This window comes from Suricata suricatta, chromosome 9, assembly GCF_006229205.1.
Source record: "Suricata suricatta isolate VVHF042 chromosome 9, meerkat_22Aug2017_6uvM2_HiC, whole genome shotgun sequence".
Classification (NCBI taxonomy): Eukaryota; Metazoa; Chordata; class Mammalia; order Carnivora; family Herpestidae; genus Suricata; species Suricata suricatta.
Genome location: NC_043708.1, coordinates 28,952,625 through 28,965,209, shown reverse-complemented (window position 1 = coordinate 28,965,209; position 12,585 = coordinate 28,952,625). Strand labels below are relative to the sequence as shown.

General features: G+C 39.3%; 1 protein-coding gene across 7 annotated transcripts in view; it reads left to right on the top strand.

The window, feature by feature from the left end:
* Positions 1 to 12,585, top strand: part of SIPA1L1 (signal induced proliferation associated 1 like 1) — a 365,455-nt gene that overhangs the window by 260,354 nt on the left and 92,516 nt on the right. The gene's annotated exons all lie outside the window — the stretch shown is intronic.

Here is a 12,585-nt window from a genome sequence, read left to right as displayed (position 1 = left end):
TATTAGTTTTCTTGATTGTTTCCTTTGCAGTGCAGAAGCTTTTTATCTTGATGAGGTCCCAATAGTTCATTTTTGCTTTCATTTCCCTTACCTTTGGGGATGTGTCAAGTAGGAAGTTGCTGCAGTTGAGGTCAAGGAAGTTGTTTCCTACTTTCTCCTCGAGGGTTTTGAGGGTTTCCTGTCTCACATTCAGGTCCTTCAGCCATTTTGAGTTGATTTTTGTGTATGGTGTAAGAAAATGGTCTAGTTTCATTCTTCTGCATGTTGCTGTCCAGTTCTCCCAGCACCACCTGCTAAAGAGGCAGTCTTTTTTCCATCGGATACTCTTTCCTGCTTTGTCAAAAATTAATTGGCCGTACATTTGTGGGCCTAGTTCTGGGTTCTCTATTCTGTTCCATTGGTCTGTGTGTCTGTTTTTGTGCCAATACCATTCTGTCTTGATGATGACAGCTTTGTAGTAGAGGCTAAAGTCTGGGATTGTGATGCCTCTTGTTTTGGTTTTCTTCTTCAGTATTACTTTGGCTATTTGGGGTCTTTTGTGATTCCATACGAATTTGAGGAAAGCTTGTTCTAGCTTTGAGAACGCTGGTGCAATTTTGATGGGTATTGTATTGAATATGTAGATTGCTTTGGGTAGTAATGACATTTTCACAATGTTTAGTCTTCTGATCCACGAGCATGGAATGCTTTTCCATTTCTTGGTGTCTTCTTCAATCTCTTTCATAAGTTTCTATAGTTTTCATCATATAGATCTTTTACATCCTTGGTTAGGTTTACTCCTAGGTATTTGATGGTTTTTCGTGCAGTTGTGAACGGGTTCAGTTTCTTGATTTCTCTTTCCACTGCTTCATTATTGGTGTATAGGAATGCAACGGATTTCTGTACATTGATTTTGTACCCTGCAACTTTATTGAATTCATTGATCAGTTCTAGAAGGCTTCTGGTGGAGTCAGTTGGGTTTTCCATGTAGAGTATCATGTCATCTGCAAAAAGTGAAACTTTGACTTCTTTGCCAATTCTGATGCCTTCTATTTCCTTTTGTTGTATGATTGCTGATGCTAGGACTTCCAGCACTATGTTAAACAGCAGTGGTGAAAGTGGAAACCCCGGTCGTGTTCCTGATCTCGGGGAAAGCTCTGAGTTTTTCCCCATTGAGGATGATATTAGCTGTGGGCTTTTCATAAATGGCTTTTATAATGTTTAAGTAAGTTCCTTCAATTCTGACTTTCTCAAGGGTTTTTATTAAGAAAGGGGCTGTATTTTGTCAAATGCTTTTTTTGCATCTATCGATAGGATCATATGGTTTTTTTCTTTTCTTTTGTTAATGTGATGTATCACATTGATGGATTTGCAAATATTGAATCAGCCCTGTAACCTAGGAATGAATCCCACTTCATTATGATGGATAATTTTTTTATATGCTGTTGAATTCGATTAGGCAGTATCTCGTTGAGTATTTTTGCATCTGTATTCATTAAGGATATTGGTCTATAGTTCTCTTTTTTTGCTGGGTCTCTGTCTGGTTTGGGTATCAAGGTGATGCTGGACAGCCTACATTCTTATCCAATGCACTAAACACCCCGTCTTCCTTTTCCCTCCCCTTGATTGGGAGAAGAAACTGGAAAGATGGCTCTAAGCATTATTGCTGCTGACTTCAGTGCCTGATATTAAGTATAACATACTAAAGTACAATTGCCAGTTTGGAGTAGAGAAAATTGGTAGTTCTCTTTTCATTAGGAAATGTGAAGTTTCATATATGTGGTAGTGGTTTTACCTAAATGAATATCTCCACTGTTTTTCTAGGTAATTATTAAAAATGGAAAAACTGAAAATATTTATTGGGTTTTCTGTTCCTTAAAAACTTACCCTTCAAGTTATTGAAGTTGAAGGGGAAAGGTGATTATCTCTAATTAGGTTTGTACTATCTATCTGAAGAATAAATGAATGGTAAGAAAAGAAGCAATGTTTATTTGATCATGAATAGCCCTGATTCTTTGATTGAGGCCATGGATGAGATTCGCCGCTGTCTTAGCCTATTCATTACCAGGTTGCCTTATTTTATTGAGGATAAATGTGTCTGACCATCCCCTTCCTTGTTTGATCCAGGCAACAAGATTTAAAGAATGAACCATAAGGAAAGCATTTTTCCCAAGACCTATTTTATATGAATGAGGCTTTGGCAGAACAGTGGCCACTACCAAAATTTTATTCTTCTTTTAGATGATGATAACGGCTAGTGCACAGCTAAAGTTCAGATGGCCACCACACTGGTTCTAGACCATTCATGGGTCTGTACATACGTCACCAGGAAGGAAATATACATGGCAGTCATCAGGTCAGGGGAAGAAGGCAGTGGCATTATTGGTAGCTTTACCTTGTCTGTTCACAGGTGATGATTATTGTGCACTCGCTCCTCCGTGCTCTTTGACCTAGCTAAGGCTGAGTTGGGTGACTTGTTGGAGACCTTTCCAACGGTAGGCTTCTGTGATTAACACAACTGATAGCAGTAGCATTTGGAAGTCATTTGTCTGTGGATCCACTGCGGTTTGCAGTGATGGAGTTCAGCATGGCAGAGACATGCCATGAGGATTCTTTGGTTCACCGTCTTAAAAGACAAGAGGAATTGAATGCAGATATTTCAGTCGTAACTTTAAGTTGTGGATTGTGTTTTAAATTCAGCTTTAAAATAAAAATTTAGGGGCACCTGGGTGGCTCAGTTGGTTAAGCATCCGACTTCGGCTCACATCATGATCTCACGATTCATGGGTTTGAGCCCTGCGTCGGGCTTTGTGCTGACATCTAGCTCAGAGCCTGGAACCTGTCTTTGTATTCTGTATCTCCCTGTCTCTCTCCCTCCTCTGCTCATGCTGTCTCTTTCTCTGTCTCTCTCTCTCAAAGCATAAATAAAACATTTTAAAAAAAGAAAATAAAGATTTCAACTAGTTTAATTTCCATGGGAATTAACTAGCTAATAATTTCAAATGGTGCTAAAATCCAAGTAATTCTGTTTACTTTGAGGGACCTCATTTCTACCTTGTTCTGTCTCCTCCCCTCTCTTTTCCTACATGGTTACCAGTCTCATTAGTGTCTTTTATGCTCCTGTATCTCTATACAGACATCATCAAATATGCATCTAGAGTCTTATTTCTTCCTTAGACAGAATACAATATGCTCTGGACAGTTTCTGTTTTTCACTGAGTAATGTGTCTTGGGTTCCTTCTATGTCAGTATATAGAAAGCTTTCCCATTGTTTCTATGGCTGCATAGTATTCTGTTGGTTGCTATACCATAATTTATTTTATCCGTTTCCCTAGTAATGGGCTTTTGGATTGATTCCTGGCTTTTCCTGTTGCTCACAATGCTGTAATGAAGAGCCTTTTTCTATATAACTGAAATTCATCTTAATGTCAAATCAGTTTAATACTCAATATGAAGCTTTTTATTTTTGTGAGAAATTTTGCACTTTAGAGAAGATTATTGCCTGTATGTGTATAGAGCATGTTATGCCAAAGATAAAAATAGATCAGAATGTCTGTGCACATACATAAATAATTTTGACAGCATCGCCGTCAGATTTTTAAAATAACTTTCCTACCCAGTATCCATTTTATTTTTTAAAAGCGATTTTATTTTTGTCAAGTAATTTCCAGTGAGGATATATTTTCTAACACCACATTTTGCTCACAACACTGAATTTTTCCAGTCCCTTTGACATTCTTTTTAGGGGACAGTATAGTGATGAATCTTTAAGAAGTGACTTAAAAAGTTGTCATGTTTATAAAGAACACACCGAAGTGTAAATGCTGTCAGGGTGAATCATGAGGATTTTAAAAAATGAACAAGACCTTCATGCCCAGTAACGACAGAGTAGTTTGTTACAGGCCAGACCACCCAATGAGAGTGAATAACCAGGAACACTGGACAAAATATTTTTAAAAAATAAGTTTGTAGTTTTGCATCTGGAAATATGGGGTATATCTATTTTTTCCCTATTCTTCCTAGTAAGTGCAGCTAAAAGCCTTGTACATTGTACAAGTAAACATAAAGTGAATCTCCAGGGTGGAGAGGAGGCAGACTGGCCAAGGACCGTGGGATTTGAGGAACAAAAACAATGGTCATTTGTGATAAAAAATGAGATGAGAATAGAGGGGAACTTGCTCAATTTAATGAAAAACATCTACAGAAAATCTATAGCTTATATCCTCCTTAATGATGAAAGACTTAGTATTAACAGCAAGGATGTACACTGTCACCATTGCTATTCAACATGATACTGGAAGTTCTGGTCAGCACAATAAGGCAAGAAGAGGAAATAAAAGATGTTAGATAAAGGAAACAAAACTTTCCCTATTTCAGATGGTATGATAGTCTATGTACAAAGCCCCCCAAAAGATTCAGAAACTTCCTAGAACTACAAGGTGTGTTCAGCAAGGTTGTACGATTCAACATCCACCCACAACAGTCAATTTGATATCTTTGTTGTTTCTATTAATTGTAGGATAGTGGATAGTTGACACAATGTTACATTAGCTTCAGTGTACATTACATGTACATTACAGTGATGCAACAAGTCTATGCGTTATGCTCAGCTCACCACAAGTGTAGCTACCAACCAAGTGTCATTGTATAGTGCTGCCACAGTGCTATTAACTGTATTCCTTATGCTGTATCTTTCATCCCCGTGACTTACTCATTTCATAACTGGAAGCCTGTACTTCCCACTCCTCTACACCTGTGTTGTCCTTTCCACCCACCCACCCTCTCTGGCAACCACCGGTTTGTTCTCTATAGGTCTGCTTCTGCTTTGTTTGTTTGTTCTAGATTTCACATGTAAACAAAATCATATATATTTGTCTTTCTCTTATTTCACTTAGCATGATACCCTCTGGGTCCATCTATGTTATCACAAATAACAAGATCTCATTCCTTTTTATGGCAGTATAATACCCCAGTGTGTGTGTGTGTGTGTGTGTGTGTATACCACGTCTTCTTTATCAATTGATCTATTGATGGACACTTAGGTTGCTTCTATATCTTAGCTGTTGGAAATAATGCTGAAATAATGATAGGGGCTCATTTATCTTTTTGCATTAGTATTTTCATTTTCTTTGGGTAAATACCCACTAGTGGAATTACTGGATCATATGGTATTTCTGGTTTTCATTTTTTGAGGAACTTCCATACTGTTTCCCACAAGGGCTGCCCCAATTTACATTCCCACCAACAGTGTACAAGAGTTCCTTTTTCTCCACATCCTCACTAACACTTACTATTTCTCATGTTTTTTTATTTTACCCATTCTGACACATAATATAATATCTACTGTGGGTTTGATTTGCATTTCCCTGATAATTAGTGATGTTAAGCATCTTTTTGTGTGTCTCTTGGCATCTGTATGTCTTCTTTGGAAAAATGTCTATTCAGGTTCTCTGCCCATTATCATGCCCTGATTACTTATTTTGGGTCATTTTTTGTTTGGTGCTGAGTTGAATGTGTTCTTTGTGTATTTCAGATATTAACCCCTTATCAGTTATATCATTTGCAAATATCTTATATTCAGATTGCCTTTTCCTTTTGTTGATGGTTTCCTTTTTTGGGCAAAACTTTTTTACTTTGGTGTAGTTCTCGATTTATTTTAATGAACATGTGGAAGCTAAAATTAAAATACAATATCATTTATAATCCCAGAATAAAAAATGAAATGCTTGGGTATATACCTGACAAAACATGTATAGGACTAGTGTGCTAAAAACTATAAAACACTGATGAAAGAAACCAAAGAAGACCTAAATAAACAGAGAGACATACTATGTTCATGGATTGAAAGACTCAAGATTTTAATGATGTCAATTTTGTCCTAATTGATGTACAGTTAACATGATATCGAAATCCTTGCAAGATTTTTTGTAATTGTAGACAAGATTATTCTGAAACTACATGGAAAGGCGAAAGTTTTAGAACAATTAAAATTTGAAAAAAGAAGAATGAAGTGGAAGAAATCATTCTATCTGATTTCAAGATTTATTATGTGACTGTGTTAATCAAAACTGTTTTATTATTGGGAGGACAGACTCATGGATCAATGGAACAGGATAGAGAAACTAGAAATAGCACCATCCCCACATATATCCAGGTAACTCTGACAAAGGTATAACCACAGTTTGGTGTAGGAAGGATAGGCTTTTCAAACAAGGGTGCTGGGACAATTAAATATCCATAGACAAAATAATGATGTTGACCTAAGTATTACACCTTGTACAGAAATTTATTCAAATGGGTCATTGATTAAAATGTAAAACTATACAAATTTTGACAGTAACATAGGAAAATCTTTTTTGGGATCTAGGACCTGGCAAAGACATCTGAAACATAACACCAAAAACTTGATCCATGGAAGAAGTAACTGAGAAAACGGTATTCATCAAAATTAGCAATATCACGTAGTGCCTTTTTTTTAAGACATTGCTTATTTTATGAGTGGTTTGGGAACTAAGTTCAGCATAAAGTTTCAGATAAAAGTTAGATGACAAATTAGATTTGATTGCATGAGAGCTACAGAATTAAAAAACCGAGTTCAGGGATCACTGAATCTATAAAACAATCAAATTAAAATTCTGAAATGGAACAAAACAGGCAAAAGTTGAAATTAAAATACATGTGTTTAAGAACATATTAGAGCAGAAGAGAAAATTGATGAATTGCTGTTACCAGAAAATTGTTTCTCTTTTTCTTTTCCTTTTTCTCTCTTCTCTTTTCTTTTTATCATAAGTGTTCTCTTTAATCTTCACCCCCTACTTCCCCTATCTGCTCCCCCACCTCTCCTCTGTTGACTATCAATTTGTTCTCTGTAGTTAGGTAAGAGTCTGGGGGCACCTGGGTGGTTGGTTAAGCATCGGACTTTAGCTCAGGTCATGATCTCATGATCTGTGAGTTTGAGCCCCTCATCCAGCCCTGTGCTGATAGCTCCGAACCTGGAGCCTGCTTGAGATTCTGTGTCTCCCTCTGTCTCTCTCTCTGCCCCTCCCCTACTTGCACTCTGTCTCTCTCTCCCCAAAATAAATAAACTTAAAAAAAATGTATAGTTAAGTGTTTCTTGGTTTCTCTCTCTTTCTCCCTCTCTCTTTCCCTTTGTTCATTTGTTTTGTTTCTTAAATTCCAAATATAAATGAGATTATGTGGTATTTGTCTTTCTCTGACTGACTTATTTCACTTAGCATTACATTCTGTAGATCCATCCATGTTGTTATAAATGGCAAGGCTTCATTCTATAATTCTATAGCTGTATATACTTCGTGTGTGTGCGCGCATGTATGTATACACCTACATACATACACACATATGCATACCCTCACATCTTTATCCATTTATCCATAGATGGGCATTGGGACTGCTTCCATAGTTTGGCTATATAAGTAATGTTGCAGTAAATGTAGGGGTACAATTACCAAAATAGTTTTAACTGAAGAATGGAGACAAAAAATATGAGAAATACAGAAGAGTACCTAAAACACATTGGGCCAGAGTGAAATACATATGTTTAATGGAAATCCCAGGAGGAAACCAAGTAAAGCATTATTTAGGGGACAGAATCAATATTTGAAGACATACTGGTAGAAGAATTTCCAGAACTGATGAAAGACAATGAATTAAGATGGATTTGTGGAGCCCCGCTGGCCTTAAGCAAGATGAATATAAAGAAAATTAGGCATATGTCCATCTGAATCAAAATATCTGAACATAGAAGAAAAAGAGAAAAAAATCTTAAACAGCCAGAGGGGGAAAAACATTTTCAAAGAAGAATAGGATAATTAGCTGTTAAAACCAAACATTTGGGGAAGCATAAAGAAAAAGTAGAAGCCACCAGAAGTTTCTAGAGTGCCGAAAGAGTAACTCTCACTATGAATTTTCCCCAACAAAAATATTCTTTAAAGACATAGGCAAAACTAATTTATAGTGAGGGGGAAAGCAGCCATCTGAGTTAGTTGATGCAGGAATGGGCTGCCAACAGGAACCAGGGGACTTGGAGACGATGGAAACAATTTTAGATTTTGCTGGTGGTACAGATGTATTAGAACCCATTAAATCAAATGGATGCAGTTTACTATTCAGAAATTATATACCAGTACAGCTGACAAAAACTCAAGAGCAGATTTCTGCTTCCAGCCAGGATGGAGAAAGAGGGTCTGAGTTTACCTCCCATCCGAAACAACTTTTTAAAAAGTAGGCAGAACAATGAAACAGCGGTTTTTATGACATTGGGCCTTAGGCAGCAAAAGGCAGGGATCTCTGGGCAGTGGGACACAAATGAAGGGAAGGGTCAGGTCACTCCAGCTTTCTGCTGCAGAGTTTGCAGCGCAGGGAGGAGCAAGTGCGGGGAGACCAGGAGTCTCCCTGCCTGCCTGGAGGCCTACCGGGGAGGCCGGGGAGGCAGGAAACTGCTGGAGGAGCCGCAAGAACGCCCCTCCAGGTTTCGGGAGGCAAATCCTCGGTCCCCCACAAAGCTGAGGACAGTTTCTGCACTCACCAGGTGGACTGGAGAGCCTCTGAGGTCACATGGCGGGAGTTGTGTCAGAATAGTTTTGCCTCAGTAGTGAGTGGGGCAGAATCATTCTCGGATTAAATGCTGCTGTTGTGCGACCTAACAGTTTAATCAAAAGCAAGCACTGTAGGGATCAGAGTGTTCCCAGATACCTGTGTCCCAGAGCAGCGCTCAAGCTTCCCAGCCCACACTCTGCGAACTGCCTCACCGGGAGGGAAGTATCTCGTGGTGACGGTCTTAAATTTCTGGACGAAGTCAGACACTGTAAAGGTTTTGTAAGAATTTAAGAACTGGGTTCTTCTCATGCTCTCTGCCGCCTCAGTGACCTTCCCAAGGCTGTGACAGTAGGCGAGAAGAGGTGAAAATGCTGAACTCCAGACCAGTTCTCTGAAAAGTTGGTTTTTCAAATCTGTTTCTACTGGCGGAGGGTTCTGACTTTATCATCCATCTTTCCAGAAACTCAGGGCTATGTAAATCAGATTGCAGCATTTGTTTCTTTGATTCTGTGTCCAAGTATCTGCTTTATCAGAGGAAGAACAATCTTCTGTACAGTTGGTCCTGAGCTGTGAGAACCCACGTCCCTTTCAGTGGGTGCTGCAGACACTTTGCTTTATTGAGATTCTAGACCTTCATCTCAAAGACAGCCTTTTCCTATTGGATTGACCATCATTATTTTTTATGATGGAAACATTTGTGAAGTGTCCAAACACTGTGTCCTGGGAACAGCTGATCGGCAAGCATGGATTGCACAGCATCATCCTGGGATTATCCAAAGCAAAAACCCTGAACAGTGGATAAACACAGTGTGTTCTCAAGATGGCTCCTGGTGTCACCCTAACTCTATTTTGAGCATTAGATGGAAGTATTATATATTTGTACGTGTGAACCCATACAGATGTGTTTGTGCACATCTCAAAAAAAAGAGTGCCGGGGCCCCTGGGTGGCTCAGTCGGTTAAGCCTCCGGCTTCGGCTCAGGTCAGATCTCACGTTGTGGGTTCGAGCCCCGCGTCAGGCTCTGTGCTGACAGCTAGCTCAGAGCCTGGAGCCTGCTTCCGGTTCTGTGTCTCCTTCTCTCTCTGCCCCTCCCCCTCTCATGCTCTGTCTCTCTCTGTATCAAAAATAAATAAAACATTTAAAAAATTATTTTAAAAAGAGTGCTGTTTTATATAACCTCATAACAACTCAAAACCCCAATCTGCAGCTCTGACATTTGTTCTTTGCCTTGAAATGTTCCTTATTACATTGACAAAACTCCTCAACAGGTCCTCTTACTCCCGCGAGGAACACGGTTGCTAACTAAGGATTCCAGGAGCCTGCGTTCAGAGAATGCCACCTACCTTGACTTAATTGCATGGAAACCAAGAATATTGTCAAGTTCGAGGATAGAGCAGTGACATTTGGCACAGTTTCAAAATGAAGGAAGTTTGACATTCTAACAGATTTCCTAATCCTCTTAAAGGCTCCTTCTTTTCAGAAGCAGCAGACACCACTTTGTTCTCCTGGCTGCCGGTGGAGTTCACTAGAGTATGAGAAATCAGTCAAAAGAAGGCGGCACATTGTCTCATTGTCCTTGGATTCAGCTTCTCCAGTGGTTTGGGGGAAGTCTCCTTACTTCTCTCTGCAGTGAACTCCTTTTTTTATATAAATGAATCCCTTTGAATGTGGCACAGTGAAATCTTAGGCCTTTATCTGAGAAGTTTTAAAAAGCCATCTACAAATCCAGTGACACCATGATGCTTTCTGTTGAACAGGGTGACTTTGTTTTACATCGTTGCATGAGAAGGCTGATCTGGAGGCACGGAGCCAAATGGCAAATAACGCCAAGCCGCTTCCTTTCTTCACAGCGCTTCGTCTCTTTGGTAGCTCTCCCGGCAGGGAGACTGAGGGTCTGACTCTATTAGGGACTTCTTTTGTAACTGGCACGGAGCCTAACACTATTTTTTATTTGTTGAGTCCTAATAGGGTGGGTACTCAGATTAGTTCTAAAGCCAGGTTGAGACCTCTACCTGTGGCAGTCCTCCTGCAAGCATTGGCCACATTCAGACATTTGAAGCAGGCCAGCCGGGAAAGGGTGAAATGTCAGCGGTGTGCAGTAGGCATTACTCTGACTTCTCCCGTTGCGTTTTTCCTGCATGTGGCACAACAAAAACATACTAAGTCCTAAATATGTTTTTGTCCATAATGAAATAGAAATGATGTGATGTCACGTGCTATTTTGCAAATATTCCAGTATCACTGTATCCAGTTGTTTTCAAGTTGCAGACTTGGAACCTTACCTTCTGCCTTGTTGGAGGAGTAGAGCAAAGGCAGTCAGCTTTGTGCAATCCCAGCACTCCTAGGGGCTCTCGTGTCTCGGGTCACGCAACGGCCGTGGAGCTCTGTCGTCAGCAAGGTTGTGTGTGCGGTGGAGGGAGGAAAGCGCGGAAGAGTTTGTCCCCTGTGACATTTTCCTGTTACTTTTCTGAATCATTTGGTCAGAAAGTTGGAAAGAGTAGTTCAGGTTCGCAGTCCCTTATGTAAAATGGTAAGAGCTGGATGTGTTTCAGAGTCAAAAACATCCAGATTTTAGAATGATAATAGAATGTAGACACTGGTAGTGATATCCCCAGTCTGAGATAACACCCCACAATCACACTGTTTTTCCCCAGTGGGGGGAGAAATGTGAACAGTCACACAACATGGAATAAACTAGAAGTATTATCATTGGTCCATATCAAGTTTTACTGACAAATGTGTTTGCTTGAATTTGGTTTTTACCTTTCAACTACAGAATTGCAAATAAGGGGCTATGGATGGACGTACATTGCAGTGATAGAAATCGAGCCTGGTTGAGTCGTGGTAATATTTCAGAGAGCTGAATCACAGGACAGACAGTTTGTGGTCCTGTGTCCCTCCCTACTGGGCTAGTTACTTCCTTTTCCAGTTCTTGCCTTTACTTAGCTGTCATGCAGGAGTAACTGCGTTATGGGTTGTTGTGAGGATAAGCTAGTGTATCTAAAATACTAAACAATGATTGGCATACAGCGGGTATTCAATAAATGTTCGCTGTTATGATTTTGCCTCTTTCCCTTCCCCCTTTCGTTTTATGAGATAATTGCCTGAGGCAGTAGTCGGAGTGCTCTGAAAATAGGCCAAAGCAGTGTGGATCTCCTTGATTTCAGTAGAGAATTAAATGTCTTCATTTTAAAAGTTTTTTGGGGGCTCGAACTCAGGAACCAAACTGTGAGATCATGACCTGAGCCGAAGTCAAGAGTCAGCCGCTTAACTGACTGAGCCAATCAAGTGCCCCAAAAGTCTAAATTTTTGTATTGAAAACTAATGTCTAGTTAAATGACTAATACCACCTTAAAATTTGTTTGCAGAATGACTAGACTTTTCAATGATGAGTAAATATTTTGATTAATGTTACATCACATTTAAGTCTCTTGAATGCTTCGTTTTAACTGTCTCTGAGGAAGGAGTATTTGCCATTATGAAGCCCCTTTTAAAGTTCCTATTCAGGCACACGTCTTTCAGAAAAATATTTGAAAAGTACATTGTTGATGACGGTAGTATTCTAACTGATATAACTGAGGTTTATAATTTAGTATATTGGAAAAATGTCATTGGGAAAGAAATATTTTCCAGTTTTACCAAAGAAAAAAAATTAGCAAGAACATTAATGTGCTATTTAGTGCAAAAAATATGAATTTTAAAGAATACCATTTTAAAGTATTTTTTCTACAGTGGAATTCTGCTTTTAAATTTGTAAAGCCTTTCCTTTTTATTTATTTTTTTTGACATTTACTTATTATATTTGAGAGAGACAGAGCAAGTGGGGGAGAGGCAGAGAGAGAAGGAGAAAGAATCCCAAGCAGGCTCTGTGCTGTCAGCACAGAGCCTGATGTGGGACTCTGACTCATGAACCATGAGATCATGACCTGAGCCATGATGCTTAACTGACTGAGCCACCCAGGTGCCCCAGCCTTTCCTTTTTAAGAGGAAGAGATTACTGAAAAAGAATTATGTTTTGTTGTCCACTTTTTTTCATAGCCTCATTTTGAAC